This window comes from Rhinolophus ferrumequinum, chromosome 9 (assembly GCF_004115265.2).
Source record: "Rhinolophus ferrumequinum isolate MPI-CBG mRhiFer1 chromosome 9, mRhiFer1_v1.p, whole genome shotgun sequence".
NCBI lineage: Eukaryota > Metazoa > Chordata > Mammalia > Chiroptera > Rhinolophidae > Rhinolophus > Rhinolophus ferrumequinum.
In genome coordinates this window covers 72118282-72139830 of record NC_046292.1, presented here as the reverse complement: position 1 = coordinate 72139830, position 21549 = coordinate 72118282, and positions in this window count along the sequence as shown.

Genomic DNA, 21549 nt, shown 5'->3' with positions numbered 1-21549 from the left:
CATAGCACAGGGGGGAATCATAATAGTGGATTTCCAAATTGTCCTCACAAAGCTACTTTCATGTCCCCTTAAATCTGAGGGAAGTAAGACAAACTAAAATACATAGTATTAGTTCTGAAGTTAAAGAGATACTTCATATTGTAAAAGAGATGCAGACTAGCTCTGCAAGAAAATGACCTTTAATCAATTTTTTAAAAGAAATAAAAATATAAGCACTAACGTATTTCAAGATTTAATCCCTCAGATAAAATGCCATGCTTTAATATGGATTAGGAAAGAGATAAAAACACATTTTTTTTGGCTTTGTCTTCGATACACGGATGAGACAAATCTTGAAGTTAGCTCTTTATCCAAATTGGAACTCAAATTTATTCTATGCAAATTTGGCCAATACTTTAGCAGTCAAAATACTAAACTAATGAATAATTATTCATTTCAGAAATATTTCTTTAGTGTCTCTTTTATGCCAGGCCTCTTTAGCTGCTGGAGCTACAGCATTTAACAGGTCAGATAAAATCTCAAAAGCCATGGAGATGGAGTTCATGGAGCTTACATTCCAGTGGGAGAGACAGATAATGAATAAGGAAACAAAGAAACACATACACAGTTGAGATCATTTAAGATAGTGGTGTGGGTTATTAAGACAATAAAGCAGAATCATATGACAAGAGAATGATGACAAATGGCAGGTAGGATTACAGTAACATAGTAAGTCCATGCTCAAAGAAAGTCTCAGAAATAGCTCATATAGAACTTAACTACTGCCATAAACAACCATAAAAACTGGACACTACATATAAAATAATAGTTTGCTGGCATTGGGCAGGATTACAATCCTTAGGAGAAGGGACACACAGGAGATGATCCCCAAATCTCATTCACCCGGCTTTCACCCTGAGGGCAAAGAGAGGTATCCCCATTCAGTGGAAGAAACAGAGATCAGTATTAGAGGCTGCCATGCAGCTGAGATTTGAGGAATGGGGTATTAAGAGGAAAGAATTGCAGACAATTCATATCAGCATAAAAACTCCCCTGGGGCCCTGGGCCTCCATCAAAGCTGCACACAAGCAGGACAAGACTTTAACAGACCAGCAGAGAACACCCACTGCGAGCCTGGAGAGCTGAGCAGAGACTTCAGGGGCCACATAGTGTCTGAGGGAAGCTGGAGTTCAGACTCGGCCAGCCAGGAGAGATGTTCACAGTATCTTGGGCTTTGGCTGATCCAGAAAGACCACATTCTGAGTGCCAGGATTCACCCAGGGAGTCAGGGAACAGGTTTTCATGCATGTGAGATTGTTTCACCGATTTATGGTATTATTCTTGGTATTCGTGTAAATCTAAAGAAGTAGCTCCCTAGTTGATAATATTACGAATATTCGTCTATTTATTTTCCAGCTAGAAAAAAATGGTTGTGGCTTTTGATCATTTAAGAAAATGTATTATTAGGTTGGTGCAAAAGTAATTGCGATTTAAAAGGTTAAAATAACTGCAAAAACTGCAAGTATTTTTTGCACCAACCTAATATAAACCAAAAGTAAACTAGTATTGTGCATTTTGAGACTGATAGGAAATACAGTTATTTTCAACTTTTTAATGATTTAAAAGTTTACCAGTCCCTGGTAGAAGTATCACACCTTTCAGGACTACTGGGTATTTATGGGAATGTGAAAACCTACACTGAGTCAGGCAATGGTCGCTAGAGGCAGGGTCTCTTACGTGGTTATATTCAGGATACATGCAGAGCAGAGGAATGGACTAATTGGACATTTGCATTCCTCTGCTATTCATTTGGCTCAGTATATCACTTACGCGAAACTTATTCAAAACTTTGACAAATATTAGATTTTTTATTTGAAAGGTGACATCTTAAGATAAAAAGATGCAACAATTTTTATTTGTTTAATCCTGACTGCCGTTCTATTTCCAATTCACTCATATTCACTATTTTTAGGCTTCATTTTTAGAAAATCACATTTGCCTATCAGCTTCTACTACAACCTCTCCTAAAATCTCACTGAAATGCTTATGAAAACACAATAAAACAAGAGTTTATAATGCCACTGAAAGCCAGGATTAATAAATAATGTTATTAGTTAATTAATTTTATTTATTAATATAAATACATAAATGCTTGCTAGGTAGGTATAGAGGGAAATGGATTCCAAATACAAATGGAGCTTGAGAGAAAGAAACCTCCCCAGAGTAGGTCACAAGGCCTAGCCATGCAGTTCTTCATGAAAGGGAATCTATAAAAAGATAAGTACCATATGATCTCACTTATTTGCGGATTCTAAAGAAAAGAATAAGTGAATGAGCTAATCAGAAACAGTTTTGGAGACAAAGAGGAAAAACTGAGGGTTGCTAGATGGGCGGGAGGGGTGGGGAGTGGGGGAGAGGGTGAGGGGATTGGAGGGCAGTCGGTGACCACAGGATGGCCACGGGTTTGAAAATTAATCTGGGGAACGTAATTTGGTGGTTACCAGAGGGTAAGGGGGTTGGGGGTGGGGGATGAGGGTGAGGGGGATCAAATGTATGGTGATGGAAGGGGAGCTGACTCTGGGTGGTGAACACACAGTGTGATTTATGGATGATGTGATACAGAATTGCACACCTGAAATCTATGTAATTTTACTAACAATTGTCACCCCAATAAATTAAAAAATAAAAAAAGAAAAAAAAATTAAAAATCCATTAATCTAAAAAAAAAAAAAGAAAAAAAAAAGAAAAGAAAAGAATATAAAAAGGTAGGAAGACTCTTTATATCTCCCTCCTGACTCAGAAAACTGGGGTCTATACCAAGGAGAAAGCCTTCCTTAACTTAGAAACCGTCTATAAGCACAGACCAGAAATTCTTGTTCCAAATAATAAAAGCATGTATAATTTCTTGATTTAAATAGTGAAGACACAAAAAACATATATTTTTATTCTTGACTGACAATGAGAAAAATGCAGATAAAGTGGGCTTTTAAGAATAGTATACAGACATTCCAAAATATTGAAAAAAATCAAAGAAAGTGTGGTCTATAAAAAATAAAAATCAAAGATGGAGAACACTACATAATGACCAAAAAAGGAACTGACATGAATAAGACAAGTTATAGAAACAGATATAAAATGATACATATTTTCACATACTTTTCCATATATTGTTTGAATTAATGAATACTAGTTTAGTAGTGCCTCTGAAGATATCTGGATTGGAATTAAAACAAGAAGTTAAGATAATAAGGAAATACCAATGCACAAAAATGCCATATCGAGATAAACATCTGCATATATATTTTGAAATTTCAAAGTTCTGTGAGAAATGCAATTCACCCATTTAGGGCTTCTTGTCCAAATTGAGCATTCTAAGAATGGAAGTAATGATAACTTAGGCACATGTTAAGAGGCTTCCCGTAGCATGAAATAGTTGTCTCAAACAGTCCACAGAGCTACTGTGTACAAATAGGAACAAAAGAAAGAGAATAAAGAAGAAATAGAAATTTTCAGAAGAAAAGAAAAATAGAAATTTTTCAGAAAAGTGGGAAACTTCCAGACCTTTAATCATTTAGACCATTTAGTCATTCAAGTGTAAAGCATATTAGCAAAACAATATTGATGCTTATTCTTACCAAACCTTAGTTATTCTGGTGATCAACCCATGATGCCAACCGTCATAGTTGTCAACCTCATTTTCAAGTGAGACAACTATTGTTTACTTGACAGCTGTCTTTTGAAAATACTATTTTGTCCTTTTTTCACAAGGAGTAAGCAATTCTGAATGTTGTCATTCAGCCAATTGTACTTACACTTGTTGGGCTTGGCTAGAATATTATGGAGACAACAGTTCTTGCTATATGAATCACAACTATACGTGCCATCCATCAATAACAATTACTCTGCCAACATCCTACTTGTAACGCACACTTGATACCTGTCGATGTGACACACACGGGCATGTTTCGAAAGGAATCTAAAGGAAGAATGGTTGCCAGCATTTTTATTGCTATAGCCCTACCTGCCTGAAAAATATACGTAACCATTTTGTAGAAATAAATTTGATCTACATAATGGAGAGAAGTTTTCTTAGACTCTAGCTAATGTTCATGGAAATCACTGAAAAGATTGTCACTAGGTTTAATTCTAACCAGTGTGTCTTAATCATTCCTCACTACACTAAGAGAAATGTATTATCTTCAGTTTTTACTAAAGCTTAGAAAAATTAAGTTATCCAAAGTCACATGGCTATCAACGCACTGAGTCAGGACAGAAAAACTCAGGTCTGTCTGACGCCAAAATTTGTAACCCTAAGAACAGTACTGGGCTTCCTTCCTCCCTCTTACACCGACATCCACTAGTTAGAACATTTTAGAATTATTTTTCAAAGCTCTGGTGTTTTAAAGTGAACTTTTAAAATACTTTGGGTGCTACTCTAGTTGTGTCATATTTAGCAAATATGTAAAGCTATCTTTTTTTTAGCTGTAAAATTTTTAGAATGAGAATGGATTTGCGAGACTATCTAAACTATTCCTACTTTTACTAAAAAGGAAAACAAAGCCAGGACCTGAAGAGACGTTTCTCCAAAGAGGACATACAAATGGCAAATAGACATATGAAAAAATGCTCAACATCACTAATCATCAGAGAAATGCAAATAAAAACCACAATGAGATATCACCTCACCCCAGTCAGAATGGCTATCATCAGCAAGACAAATAGTAACAAGTGTTGAAGAGGCTGTGGAGAAAAAGGAACCCTCATCCACTGTTGGTGGGAATGCAGACTGGTGCAGCCGTTATGGAAGCGTGTGGAGGTTCCTCAAAAAATTACGAATAGAATTACCATATGACCCAGCAATCCTTCTCCTGGGTATCTACCCCAAAAATCTGAAAACATTTATACATAAAGAAACATGTGCTCCAGTGTTCATTGCAGCTTTGTTTACGGTGGCCAAGACATGGAAACAACCCAAATGTCCTTCGATAGATGAATGGATAAAGAAGTTGTGGTATATATACACAATGGAATACATTCGGTGGTAAGAAAAGATGATATAGGAACATTTGTGACAACATGGATGTATCTTGAGAGTATAATGCTAAGCGAAATAAGTCGGACAGAAAAAGAAGAGAACCATATGATTTCACTGATATGTGGTATATAAACCAAAAACAACAAAAGAACAAGACAAACAAATGAGAAACAAAAACTCATAGACACAGACAATAGTTTAGTGGTTACCAGAGGGTCAGGGGGCTGGGGGGTGGGAGATGAGGGTAAAGGGGATGAAATATATGGTGATAGAAGGAGAACTGACTCCGGGTGGTGAACACACAATGGGATTTATAGATGATGTAATACAGAATTGTACACCTGAAATCTATGTAATTTCACTAACAACTGTCACCCCAATAAATTAAAAAAACAAACACAAAAAACAAAGCCATGGAAAAGGTGTATTCAGCACTTTATCATCCGGATGCCTCAGGCTCCGGTCTAATCAGCATCATGCCCGATGATCCGTAATGGATCTTTTCTCTTAAGCATAAAAAAGCTTCCCTTGCATCAAAAACAAAAACTAGAAAACAACAGCAATTCCCCACCTATTTTTTTATGTAGTACAGTGGTATTTACCTTCCCATTTCTATCCCTAAAAAGAAAAGAAAATACCATGTCATATATGAAAGAATTAGCTGTGATTGTCTTTCCATAAGAAGTTTCACCTCATGAGTATACTGAGAAGAGTAAAATTAATTATTAATATTAGAAAGCAGATCAAATCTTGTGGAAAGTCTTTCTTTTAGGAACTGCAAGAACAATGTTTAGTAAAGGTATAAACACAAACTATGTGTGCTTACATGTTTTCATTATGAAATAGTTCTCTTTAATAATGCAAATTTTAATATCCACATAATCAGAAAGTATTTTAAAGTATTATAAAGTCTTTGTACTGTAGCACAGTCTAAATATCAGTAAGGAGATAAGAATTTGCTATGAAAATCACTATTTATTAATAGAAGTATCTATAGATGTTGGAAAGGTGTCTGTTATCTTCTAGTCAGTGAACGCAGCCAAGTGGTCTCCAGACTCAGTTATTTCTAGAATAACCAGTGTTAGAAACAATAAAGTCCCATTCGGGATTGCTTACCTCTGCTGTTATTTAGAAGTGAACCCAGGGCAAAGGTGCCGTTGTTCAAGTTTTAGGTGAAATAAGATCTTCTTACTATAGAATATCAGACTCTGAGTAAGATTTATGGAAAATCTTAATGCCTCCCTCGTGTCTTATAGAAGTTTGGGGAACTTGGTCCCAGTGTTGTCTCTGCCATTTTGTATAGGACACTTAACTTCAGGTTTATTTTTGTTAATTTTTAAAGTCTTCATCTGTAGCATGGAGAAAAATACTGCTAACATTCTTCAAAAGTCACGATTGTTGTAAGAATAAAATTTGATAACAGCTATGCAAGTATTTTGTAAAACACAGAATATAAAAGTATTAATTCTCTAAACACTAATTATATAAATGTTAAATGATATAAGCTATATAAAAAGTGATTTTAAATATGCCACAAGTGCCTAAAGCAGTGTCAATTCCTTTGATTTAACAACTCCACTTCTAAGATTCTAGCCTTAAGAAATAATCAAAGATGTGGCCAAAAGTATAAACATAAGTTCACTGACAGTAAATTTGCTGTTAATAAATAATAAAAACAAACCAACAAGCAAGTAGATAAACCTGGAAACAACTTAAATTACCAACATCAAAAAATGATAAATTAAGTCCAGTTATTAAATCATCCCATAGTTAAAAACTATGTTCTTGAAAATTAATGACACTATCAAATGTTCATGATATAATAGCAAGTAAAAAAAGCAAAATAGGAAACTGTATTTATAACACCATTCTAAATGTACATTATAATTATAAATGTGTTTGTGTGTGTATGTGTGTGTGTGTGTGTGTGTGTCTGTTGACAAAAATTCTTTGCTTGACTAAACCTCATGCAGACTCCTGAACCTTCATTGGCCAATCTGGCCACTTCTCTTGTAAAATCAAGTTTCAGCAAGAATCCTGCTAAGTCAATTTAACGAGAACCTTCTGCCCTTGATTTTTGATCACCTTTAATATTTGATTCGGTTCCTCAATCTGCACCATCCCCCAGGGGATGGCTGATCACCCTGGCCTGTCTTCAGCAAGGAATCTGTTAGGTCGGTTTAGGCAGAATCCCCTTTACTCCTGATGTTTCCTCTTAGTAATTTTCCATCCACTGATCCTCACCAGCTCCTTGGCTATAAGTTCCCATTCTGCCCACGTTGTATTTAAAGTTGAGATCTCTTCCATACTGAGATCTTTCCCTCTATTGTAATAGTCAGCTATGGTTTTTCTTTGATAACTTGTGCATGAAGGAACTAATCAAAATGGTAGCAGAGGTTCCTTAGTTATCTCTGGGTATTGAAATTATCGGTGATTTGCATTTTTCTGTGTACTTGTCTAGCTCTTCTAAACTTTTCTATAATAAACTTGCTTCATTTTTAGAGTTAGATCATTAATAAAATTAAATGATGAAAAATCATTTCATAAATACCATATGCATTTACAATAACACTTTGAAACATTATTAGCACAATTATAACTACCACTAACTGAATGCTCTGAGTGACGCGCCAAGATTGTGCTAACCACTTTATGGTGCGTTATTTTGCAATGTCTATGAGATAGGCATTATCATTTCTGGCATCAAATTGAGAAAACTATGCCTTGGGTTAAATATCTTGACAAAGCACACAGGGTTATTAAAGGGTAGAAACTTTAGTCAAACCCTGTTCTATAATATATGATTTCAAAGAACATGTGTTTAACCGCTATCTTCTCTCAAATAATAAAATAGATAAGCATAATTAGCATTTTCTTCTCAATAACTTATCTAGCAAAGTGTAAACAGGATATTGGAAGTTACATAGTTCTTGCTTTCAAACAACTTATGGTGTATTATAGGAGGAAATGTATATGCAAAGAAACAACCTACATACTATATAGAGTATATAGAAAGGGGAGCGGCAATACAACGTTACATTGTAAGCATGGGTTTCGGAGTTAGGCAGGCATAGCTTGTTCTGCTGACTCTGCTATTTAGTTGAGTAACCTTGGGCTTGTTGCTTAACCTCTCTTTGAAATGCTTCTGGGTCATTTAAGAGAATGATGATAACAGTCATAATTCATAAGGATGTAGGAATATTAAATGAGCTAATGGATATAAAATAATATTAGAACAGAGTGAACATGTTTTAACATTAAGTAAGATTTTTGTTTGTTTCTCTTTTATTATTGAAATTTGCATATTTATTTTATACTGTGTCTGTTATTGCTATTCTTATCACATTAGAAGTGCCCTTGGGGTAGTATGAATCGTCATGTGTCTTCTCCCTCCACCCCATGCCAAAAGAGAGCACCAATTATACAAGCTGGGGATTGGGACGGCTATGACTTAAAATAACTGAGAACCACTTAATTTCTAAATACTAATAGGAGGGTCACGAAATAGAAAAGAATAAAGCAGCTCAGGTTGATGACAACATCGAGGGGCATGGCAACAGTTATAAAGAGTCAGGTGAAAATCTAAGAGCTGTGGTGAGCCTAGAAAGCATTCCCAGGCTCAGAGAGTTGCCAATGCCCACCATGTAGAACTCTGAAATGTAGGGGTCGGAGGGGATTGTTCTGAGTTCTTGTTGACAGATCTGCCATTGTTCTCAGGCCCATGTATTCAGCCATACTCACACACTCAACCTGGTAAGATAGAAACAGCCTTCATTGATTACTACTATATTCTCATGGCAAAGACACCACCATGGACAGGTTAGAGGGACTAGAAGGCAAACATAAGAACAGCAGAATCTCAGTGCTTGGTACTATTTTACCCATACTGTTGTTTCCCAAATGCTATCATAGGATTTTGATTATAATGAATCTGAAATATTATAAAATATGGAAAATAGATTTTGTTTGGACAGGAACAGAGAGCTGATAGTGCTACACTTCTTAAAGAATTAGCCCTTCACTCAAAATCTCTAATTTTGGGGGTAGGGAACTTATGTACACAGCACAAATGGGTAAATAATCCACATAAGCAAATGTTTTCAGATAAACAAGGTTTACCTCTGTACATGTGATTTTTTAAATATAATTTTAACAGAATTTTAAAAATAAATTATATACAGAGGTTCCCCCTTATCTGAAGTTTCATTTTCTCACTTTCTATGGTTTCAGTTACCCATAGCCAACAAGGGTCCAAAAATACTAAATAAAAATTCTAGAAATAAACAATTCATAAGTTTTAAATTGTGTGTCTTTCTGAGTAGTGTGATGAAATCTCTCACCACCTTGCCCCATCCTAAGATTCCTAGATTATTTGACAATCTAAGATTCCTAGATGGAATGCTAGGAAGAAGTTAAAAAGTGATGATAAAACTCTCAGCTGATAAAGCAATCAAACACAAATCATCCCTTTGTCCAGTGTCTGATTGCTGTATACACACCCCATCTGTTCTTCACTGAGTAGCCATGTTGGTTATGACAGCAACTCTCCCGGTATCATAGTACTTGTGTTCAAGCAACACTTACTTTACTTAATAATGTCATGTTCACATAACTTTTATTACAGTATATTGTTATAATTGTCCTATTTTATTATCAATCATTATTGTTAACCTCTTACTGTGCCTAATTCATTAATTACATTTTAAGATAGGTATGTATGCATAGGAAAAATATATACAGGGTTCAGTACTATCTATGGTTTCAGGCACCTACTGGAGGTCTTGGAACGAATCCCCAATAGATAAGGGGTGACTACTCTATATTTCTTTACTTAAGTTTTTAGTAGAACCTTGCAAATATTAGTAACACAATATGTTTCATACAGAAGAAAAATATATATATATATATATATATATATATATATATATATATATATATATCTTTTTCTTAATTCTAAACTATCAATATGAAATCATCATGATACATCTCAGTTATACTGTGCAATAAAAAGGAACGTCCTCAAGAGGTATTACTGTTTCAAGTCATTTGTCCTTGTACTAAATGGCTTCAAATTGCTTGCGTTTTAACTTGTGATTATTTTTTGTAACTTGTTTTATTCCTTCACTACATAAATATCAGTTCTTACTAGCTATTGCTTCCCTCATATTTGTTTCTAGCAGCTATCATTTGAAGCCTCTCAATTGTCTATGGTTGATCAAAAATGACTGAGGCATCTGGGTTTTCAGAAAACATAAACATAGAACAGAGTCTGAGCAAGAAGTTGAAAGACCTGTTTTAGTGCCTGGGATTTACAATAGCCATTGTTTCCATACATATTTTTAAACTTGTTTATAGATTCTCAGTTATGTTCCTGGTGGTTCTACATGGTTGAAATTACTAAATTTTTATTCTAAATAAATAAAAGACTACTGGATTACAATAAAACTGTGATGATGAGGAAAGAAAAGAAAGAATAGTGGCGTATACATTAAGAACTTTCTAGTCAAGCATTGAGCACATAGAAATACCAGTCCCTTCAGCTGTGTATAAAGCTATTGTATAAAGATTCAAGGAAGAAATATGGCTGATCCAAACATTAGATTCAACTTCTAAGGATACGTGGTTTAAATTCCTTCCTTTGAGATCCTTTCCTCACATCCTATCATCCCACTGTTATCCAAGATGATAAGCAAAAAGACAGCTGGTGGCAAGCCTTTGCAAATGTATTTGTTCCCATATATTACATCTAGGCCCCTAGGATTTAGCCCGTCTTCAGGTTACAAGGATATTCTTTGGTAGAATCCCTGGAGATATGGAAACGAGAAACTTAAAAAATAGTAATCTTTGAACTAATGCTGGGAAGAAAGGCCCTTCTTGAAATTCTAGAGTTGGAAAACAGTAAAATAATAAGCATGCTTCGTGTATTTTAGAGGTTTACATAGTAAATGAAACACTGCCCAACAAGTGGAGTGCATAGTTTTGCATTCAGTTATCAGTCTTTCATTTTAAAGAATTGTCAAGGTCTGTATTATTTTCTAAGCAAGAACAGATTTACCCTAAAACTCAACAAAAGGAATTTGCCTACAAATATGGAATCTTTCATATTTGACAACCTAAGATTTCTAAAAAATAACAGGGAAAAGTTACCCTCCCAAAGTGAGTTTTGTGTTTATTCAATTATAGTTGCAAAAAGAAAAGACGCCTGTTCATCACTCAATTCCCCCACAGAAGCCTTCACCTGTTCATGCCTCTCAGGCCTCTTCCCATGATGCCATATGGAGGTGCTAAGTGAGAGCAGCTTTTCCAGGGAATGTATTTCGTAGAGACAGACTACAGAGAGCAGCCCAGGTGAGAGCACAGAGGCCATACTTCAGTGGAGATGTTCTGTGTTCATGCACCGGGGACTCAAGCTTTTTCCTTTGGTTCACAAACTCACAGGTACCAAGCTGAGTCATAGTCCGATTTTTAAGTGTGCCCAACTACAAATCTGATGAATGCGAGGAAGAAGTTAAAAAGTGATGATAAAGCTCTCTGACCCGCATAATGGGGTGGGAAATATTAGATTAAACCTCTAATGACAGACAAACAAGATACTACACAGATATAGCATAGGATAAAAATTTAAAGGATTCCCAGATTTTAGAAGTTAAAGTTTCACTGCTACTTTAAAGATTTCCGTCACAGCTGATGAGAACACATTGCATATGCAATCAATCTCTTTTTAGTAGGTACAAGAAGACTAATAATACTTCTCAAGAAACATTTCCTTTCCTTGGATGCTTATTAGTTGACCTAAAACAATAAAGCAATTTGCAGTGAAGAAAATAAACTTAGCATTGAAGAAAGAAACTACAGTCCCCCATTCTTCATAGCTCACTCCCCCATGAGAACACTATTGCTGGTATTATTATGGGATATTACCTTAGATAATACCTGATTGATGTAGTTCTTTTTATTGAAATACAGAGCACTGATTATAATATAGTTTTCCAAAAAACACGTAGGTAATTATAGGCCTGAATAGCAAACTCTGTTCTTTATCCTCGCCAAAGGAAGTTTCATTATCCCTATATTATCTTGCCCACAGAAAGAATTTCCTGAAGGTGACCTTTCTATAGGTGGTAACCATAGTAACAGATTTCCAGCCTCTAACACTATGACACCACTTGCTCACTGCAAATGTTACAAAGATGCTGAGGATTGATGTTTTCGGTTGCCCTCCAGAGACAGAAGCTGCATAAATACTTAACAATGTGAGAGCAAAGGTGTTAAAAAAAATTTAAAGCCATATTTTCTGCTCCCTTGCTAATCAGACAGCAACTCATTTCTTCCAAGATCTCTGTAATACCCTCACCCAGAAACAGTCAAAGTAAAAATAAAAGGTGTGAATCTTGAAAAGTGATGTGAGGAAAAAGAAAACCTGTTCCTTACTTCATTCCTAACTAGGACATTCAATGGATCCGGGGTTGAGAAACAAACACTCCTTTAGGAGGCTATTCTATTTGAAAGTACCTCATGGAGGCCCCTTGAGTTATAATGGGAGTTAGACATGCTCACCAATGAAGAGATGGCTTGGCTGTGTAACCCTAGGAAACTGCAGCTTCAGCACTTGATTCCAAAAGAGTTAGAAAACTTTCTAGTAGGAAAGTTACAAAGTTGATCTGCCAACTAGAAGCCAGCCAGCAAAATACCAGAGAGAGTGGAAGTAGCTGAAAATGAAAATTCAAGTATTCTTGCTGCATCAATGAGGAGAATGCATTGTTAATACTTAAGTGGAAGAGTGTACAGTACTCTGCTTGCCCCTTTAAAAAACGGGTTCATGAATACGAATGGCTTGTTTTCCAATTTTTTATCAATTCATTCATATATTTTCAGTAAATAACTTCATCTCTGAGCTTGCTTTCTAAGATATAAGAAAACTGATTCTTCTTTCTTTTCTATGAGACATTTATGGATGATGCAAAGTAAGATTTAAATTTAACATAGGTCATCTCTTAAATATCCAGTTATTCAAATTTTTTGGTACTTCTATATTTTCTGTCATGGTCTATTTCATTGTTTGCTCTATTTTAATTAATAAATTTGTGTGCATGTTGTCATTTTTATCCTTAAAAAACTAATTTGGCATGATTCAGATTCTGCCCCTCATAGTCATTTATCAAGCTACAATTTGCTATTAAATCATTGATCACTGTTGAATCATACAGACTCTCTCTCAGTTCTATCTCACTCTTAGGCTTGGCTGCTGTCCAGAGAATATTTCTCAAAATTTGAGTCATCTGGAGACCCATCTAAAGAAAAGAGAATGAAAAAGAAAATAAATCTATGTACTCCAGTTTGTGAAGTGTTGGTTTAAGGACCATAAACCCTATTCTAGGAAACTATCTTTTAATTTTTTAATGATCATAGCAAAAAAACAGAAGTTTTATACTTTGAAATAACAAAATAATTTTCTAAGATTACTATCAAAATGGAGCACAAATTTAAAAATCCTCATAACGCTTACCAATTCCCAAAAATATATCTACAGACATAAAGTCCTTGGACTTCGATATGAGAAACACTCAGTAAACCAGGTAAGCAAAAATGAGGGCTGAGATCAATGGGAGGGCCCAGTAACTTAAGCTGGGGGTGACAAGGACAAAGCTTCCAGTGGGGAAGGGAGGGAGATCACGGGGAAGCAAGGAGGTCTGCATTTGTAATCTGATGTCTGTCACTCAAGGGTGCCTCTATGTTTAATTTTAAACTATTTTTCAACTTTCTGTCTTCCTTATTAAACATTTTTTGGTGATTATTCATCACTTGTTGCAACAAGAACATCTCTTTACCTTGGCATTTTCATTAAATGAATTTCTATTGAAACCGACTATATGCTAAGCTAGAAGTGGGGGATACAGCAATAAAGAATACAACATTCAAAACACACAGTGTTTGTATTTTTGAGTCAAGGGGGATAGACGGATATCAGGTAGTAAAACACAAAATATTTTCTTTTCTTTTAGAGCATATTCACTTGGTATGAGGAAAAAAATAAATAAAAGGAGCTTAGGTATCCTGTGCATCTGTTAAATTAATGTTATTTCTGTCATTCTTTTTTAGAAACCCTGACACAATCTTCCTTTCGGTCCCTCAAATATGTCTCTTCTCTACTCATTAGGCACTTCCCTTGCTGTGAGCTGGTGTCCCTCACTCTTCACCACCTGTCACCTCCCACATTCTGTCCTGACTTAAGTAGAAGCTTCCTGCTCTTCTTATACTTGTGCTCCCTTTCAGCTGTCCAATTATTCATTCATCGTTTTTCATCAAGGCTCCTCTTTTTTTACTAGTATTTTTTAAATTTTAATATATTTTTATTTTTCCATTACAGTTCGTATACAATATTATATTACTTTCATAATGATAACATAATGTACAACATAATGATAAGACATTTTTATATAGCTTACAAAATGATCACTCCTATAAATCTAGTACTCATCTGACACCATACATAATGCGTAGTTATTACAATTTATTAATTACATTTCTCATGCTATACTTTACATGTCCATGACTATTTTGTAACTACCAATTTGTACTTCTTAATTCCTTCACCTTTTATACCCATGCCCCAACCCCCCTACCAGCTGGCAACCACTAAAATGTTCTCTATATCTATGAGTTTGTTTCTGTTTTGTTTGCTTATTTCGTTCTTTAGATTCCACATAAAAGTGAAATCATATGGCATTTATCTTTCTCTATTTGACTCACTCCCCTCAGCACAATACCTCCAGGTCCATCCATGTTGTCGCAAATGGCAAGGTTTCATTCTTTTTTATGGCTGAGTAATAGTCCCTTGTATTTATATACAGCCTCCTCTTTGTCCATTCATCCATTGATGGACGGCCAGGCTGCCTCCCTATCTTCACTATTGTAAACAATGCTGCAATGAACATATGGATGCACACATTCCTTTCAAAGTAGTGTTTGGGTTTCTTGGGATAAGTACCCAGAAGTGGGGTTACTGGGTCCTTCTTTGTCTCTTCTTATAGCTTTTGTTTTAGTCTATTTTGTCTAGTATAAGTATTGCTACCCCGAGTTTTTACATTTTTTTTTTTGTTTCCATTTTCATGAAATATATTTTTCCATCCTTTACTTTCAGTCTGTGTACGTCTTTTGATCTGAAGTGAATCTCATATGTATGGGTCTTGTTTTCTTATCCATTTAGGCACCCTATATTTTGATTGGAGCATTTAATCCATTTACATTTAAAGTAATGGTTGAGATTTCCAGTCAAAATGGTGGAGTAAGTACACACTATGCTTGCCTCCTCTCATGACCACATCAAAATTACAACTAAAGAACAGAACAATCATCTTTGAGAATTACCTGATGTCTAGCTAAACCAAAGTCCTACAACTAAGGACATACAGAAGCCACCTTGATACTGGCAGAAAGGGCAGAGACACAAAATGGGCTGGTTCCACAACCGTGTGTGACTGTTAAAAATCAGGAGGGGTATCTCAGCTGCAAAGGTCCCCCCTGGAGGAGCAAGGATTCCTATCCCCACACCAGGCTCCCCAGCCCAGGGTTCCAGTGACATGAAGAGAAGTCTCCACAACTTCTGGTTGTGAAAACCAGCACAGTTGTGGCTGAGTGAGACAGAGGGCAACTGCAATCCCAGGCAAGCCTCTTAAAAGACCCGTATGCAGACACTTACTGCTCTGGTGAAGCAGCTCTAAACGTGCCAGCGACATAGGGGGAGGAAATGAGTTGTCTGGCTTCTGAGTGAGAGTTGGAGGGACAGCTTTCTCCCAGAAAAAAGTGCTGGCAGAATCCACTGTTTCTTTATTTATCCCTCCATGCTTCTGGCACGGAGACGAAGGCAGACACCATATTTGGGTCTCCATCAACCTGGTTAACACCGTTTGTCTGCCCCACCCTGCTGATGATTCCCTGAGACACTGCTCCATGCTCCACCCAACTTGTGGGCCACTTCCAGTGACTTTTTAAGAAACAATATGCCTTAACTCATGCTGCATACTATCCTAGGGTCTCTCAAAGGTTCACAAAACCCAAACAAGCATCACCTAGCTTCAGCATGTCCTGTACGTCTCACTGAGCACACCAAGGCCAGAAGCCAACCTTCAGGGATTCATCAACAAGAAACCAGTATTAGAAGAAATTTTAAAGGGACTTCTTTAAGATGAATATTTTTTAAAAGATTAAAAATAAGAATCGTAAAATGGTAATAACTACATACCTATCAACAATTACCTTAAATATAAGTGGATCAAGACCTCCATTCAAAAGACAGGGTGCTTGAATGGATAAGAATATCCTCACATATGCTGCCTACAGGAGACTCACTTCAGATTGAAAGACACACAGACAGACTGAAAGTAAAGAAACGGAATAAGACACTTTATGAAAATGGGAAAAAAAAATGCTGGGAGTTGGGGTAGTAATACTTATACCAGACAAAATAGACTTTAAAACAAAGGCAATAACAAGTAACAAAGAAAGATCCAGCAATCCTACTTCTGGGTATTTATCCAAAGAAACCCAAAATGCTACTTCAAAGGGTTGTATGCATCCATACGTTCATTGCAGCATTGTTTACAATGGCCAAGATGTGGAGGCAGCCTGGATGTCCACCAATGAATAAATGGGTAAAGAGGAGGTGGTACATATGTACGATGGAATATTGCTTGGCAATGGAAGGGAATATGTTCTTGCCATCTGAGTCAGCATGCAGGGCCCTGGCGTGTATCGTGCTATGTAGAATACGTCAGACAGAGAAAGACAGATGCAATGCTATTTCTCTTCTGTGTGGAATCTAAAGAACAAAATAAACCAACAAGTAAAACAGAAACACACTCACAGATATAGAAAACATTTTGAATACTGCCAAATGGGAGGGATTTGGGGGAGTGGGGTTGGGTAGAAAAAGCAAAGGGATTAAGAACTTAAAATTGGTTATTACAAAGTTGTCATGGAGATGTAGAGTCTATCATAGGGAATACAGTCAACAATAATGTAATAAGTATACGGTTTCAGCTGGGTACTAGATTTATAGGGGTGATGGATGCAAGGAGGCTTGGGGACTGGGTGAAAAATGTGAAGGAATTAAGAAGTAAAAATTGATAGTTACAAAATAATCATGGAGATGTAAAGTAAATCATAGGGAATATAGTCAACAATATGGTAATAATTGGCACTATGTATAGTGCCAGGTGGGTACTAGACTATACAGGGGGGTCACTTCTGAAATTATATAAATGTCTAACACTATACTGTACACCTGAAATTAACATAAAATACTATTGAATGTCAACTGTAATTGAAAATTTTAAAAGGGGCAATAAGGTGAAGGGGAATAAGAGGTTCAAATTTCCAGGTATAAAACAAATAAGTCTTGGGGATATAATGTACAGCATAGGGAATATAGTCAATAATATTGTGATAGTGTGGTAGATGTCAGATGGTTGCTGGACTTATGGTGATCACTTCTTTAGGTATATAAATTCTGAATAACTATGGTGTATACCTGAAACTAGTATAATATTGTATGTTAGCTATATTTTAATGAAAACGTTTTTTAAAATACATAAAATGTTTAAGAAAATAATAAAGTAATTTTGATAGATATGTAATTATTTTCATTGTATTATTCATATATTTTTTTATGTTCTTGTTCTTCTTAAAGAAGTCCCTCTAACATTTCTTGTAATACCAGTTTAATGTTCATAAACTCCTTTGGCTTTTTCTTGTCTGGATGCTCTTTATCTCTCCTTCAATTCTAAATGATAATCTTGCTAGATAGCGTATTTCTGGTTGTAGTTCTAGCTTTTCATTACTTTGAATATTTCCTGACAATCCCTTTTAGACTGCAAAGTTTCTGTTGATAAATCAGCTGACAGTTTTATCTCAAAAAATTCAATTAAATAAAACTTTATAACTAAAAAAAAACCTTTCTATTAAAAATAATAAATTTTTCCATGCACTAAATATATCAAACTCATATGGCTTTAGAATCAGTTCAGTTCACGTAAGCATTCCCCAAATAATGCAAGTGTTCAATAACAAAAGTACCAACCTAGATAAAGTGTGCATTTGCTGCAGAAAGTTTGGTACTCAAAGGTTTCAGTGGTTTGAGAGGGGAAAATTAACAAGATGTATGATTTTACAACCTTGAATACTGTTCAGAATCAAAGAACTTTTCCTGATGCACAAATTAAGCAATTCTATAGTGTTTTATTTATTTTGTTTCCCCTGAAAAAAACATGTGGTCTTACCTAGAGCAGCAGGTCAATTAAAAAGACTTTAAAAAGATGGTTTCCTCTTTTTCCTAACTTTTTGAAATGAAATTTTAAAAACACCTGTAAATCTATTACTTAAATTATTACTGACAGAGATAGTCCTGTTTTATAATGTTTTTTTCAAGGATAAAAGACTTCTCAAAGCAACAGAACAGTATGCTATCATGTAATTGTCCCAAAACACCTCTATGATTTTATTTTTCATTATCTGTTGTTTTTTTCCCTTTTAACATCTCAGTGAGAAACAGCAATTTGCTTACTCACATGGAGATTTTAGGGAAAGAAAGGCTTAAAAAACCAACCAAACAAACAAAAAAATGAACAATGTAAGTAAATTTCAGTATATCTTCAACCGATGAACACCATCTTCTGTGGAAAGCTTATTAGCTTATTATTTTTCATGAAAGCTGAAAGCACATTATGGAGCTATCTATTGTCAATCAAGCATTTCTACCACATTTTGACTTAGTAGACCTAAGAGTTACCATAGTTACTAATTAACTCCTGTGTCCTGAACGGCACTAGGCTCCATAGGAGAGACTGTTTACATTTTGTAAAATGCTTTTGTTCTAAATAAATTAAGAGACTATACTAGATGCATTAAATCTTACTATAAATAAAAATAAACTCACCTCTAATCAAACTATTTACTGGAGTTTTTTAATCTAAGCCTCATAATTAACAGTCTACTTTCACTTTTGAGTAGCTCAGTCTAAAATATAGCTAAAATGTTGTCTTTCTCTGTTTCTCTTTCTCTCTGTCTTTCTCTCCTTTTTTGTTTTTAAAATATGTCATATTGTTTGTTATTTTTATAAACATAATCTATATTTTTCTGGATCCAAAGTCATGTTCCCAGTAAATTTCAATGTATTTTACTGTTAAAATAAGATTTAAATGTAAATGATATCTTCTAAGTTATTTTATTATAATGTTTTAAAAGTATATGCAAACCATTACAATTGTATATTTTTTATTAGAAAATAGCTTGTAGCTTCTAATTATATAGTATTTGAGGGAATATGAAAGAATAAATAAAGCTTGTCTTTTTTCTAATTTCATCCAATATACTAAATTTTCACATCAATTTACCCAAAGTAAAAATATGGGTTTGTTTTTGAATTCTACATTTTATGTCTGCAGACATTTTAAATGCTTATAGTTACAGTATGAAAAGAGTTGTTAAAAATTAAAATAGAAATACTTTAAATATATTTTGTCCTTATGATAGTTATACCATTTTAACATGAGAAAAGCTAAATGTCAACAAATAACCTGTTTATGAGGAAATAATAAATTTTACAATGATTTTTATCTATATATTATTCGTGTAATTTTGGTTACTATATTATCCAATGAGTCATACTCTTTTGAAATGTTGCTGTAATATAAATCAGAAAAAATAAATTAATGTTTTCCATACTTTGTATGCATCTTATAAAATAAATTCCACATCCATGTCTGAGTAGTATAAATTTCACATGTTAATATTAAGACAAACAACAAGAAGCATTTAACACAAAAAAACACCTGTGTAACTCTTCATTGGAATGTGTTACACTGGACGACTTAAAAACACCTCAGATCCATACAACCACCACCACTATCTTTCACATGAAACCTGTTCCTCTTGTGGTATTCCTTTATTAAGGAACCCCACCTACCCATTCAAGACAAAAACCTAGAAATGATTTCTTCTATCTAACCCCTACACACACACACACATACACACACACACATCCAAATTCCATGTTTCCCTGAAAATAAGATCTAGCTGGACAATCAGCTCTAATGTGTCTTTTGGAGAAAAAATTAATACAAGACCGGGTATTATTTTGTTGTTATATTATGTTATGTTATGTTATGTTATGTTATGTTATGTTATGTTGTTATGTTGTGTTGTGTTGTGTTGTGTTGTGTTGTGTTGTGATGTGATGTTATGTTATGTTATGTTATGTTATAGAAAAATAAGACCGCATCTTATATTAATGTTTGCTCCAAAAGACGCATTAGAGCTGACTGTCCGGCTAGGTCTTATTTTCGGGGAAACACGGTTGGTCACAAATGCCTAAAAGGCTTCCTTCTGTCATTTTCTCTCCATTTCCTGTTCCCATTGTCTTAATTTAGATATTATTCTCTCTTTCAAATAAAATAGCCTCCTAACTGTTCTCCCCAACTCCAAATTTATCCTTCACTAACTTATTCTCCATATGACTCTTCGATCTCTTTCTAAACTACAAAAAAATACATGACAAATTTACTCTTCACTTAAGATCATTCCATTCATTAATGCACTTTTTAAATCGCTACTTACTGAACCTTGATTTTCTACACTTATAGATGCTGCATATACAGGAGTTTGACACTAGTATGGCATCCCTGTCACCCTCAAACATTGAGAAAGTTCCTGTGTTCCCATAAACCCTCCCTCTGTGCCAGATCTCACTTTGCTGCATCCCCTTAGGCGCGAGCCTCCAAAAGTCAGCCTCCAGGACTGATGTAAGTTAACTGATTAATGACTAACTCAAAGAAAAAAGGTATGCAGCCAAATGGAGATGACAGAGATGAGAACAGACACAACATAGCAAGTGTTTCAAAAAAAGGTATAAATTAAGTGCCATAGGAATTTAAAGGAAAAAGTAAAGAATAATCCAAAGGAGCTATATTCCAAAGGCCTGGGTAATTTTAATGTCTGGTGATCTGGGGACAACCTTAGAAGAAATGCTAATATATAAGAAAAAGACTAAAACCCTTATGATGAAACAAATAACCCTTTATTCTCTAGCATTGGTCTCTATTTCATTTTATTCCACTGCCCTCCATTCAACCAAGAATCCACACAGTCTTATACCCCAAATCCCATGATTTTTCCTGATCCTATTTATTTGGACATGCTGGTTGGTTTTCTAGCCTTAGCTCCTCACCCATTATGTACCCAGAGATTTCCTTTTCCCCTTCAAGATTCAGCTCAAATTTCATCTCTCTAGCAAGGATTTCCTTGATGACTGGCCTGTTCCCTAACCACATGCAAAGAAAATGTGGGTCCTTCTGTAGTCTCATGTTTTACATATAAAACTGGCTTTTCAAATACTTAATAGAATTCAGAATTAGTGAAGTTATGGGGAGATGGGTACTCGCATGAACTGCTGGTTGGAGTATAAATTGGTATCTCATTGCAAGACAACTTGGCAATGTCTCATGAAAATGCTCATGCTTGTTGATTTTTTTTCTTGAATT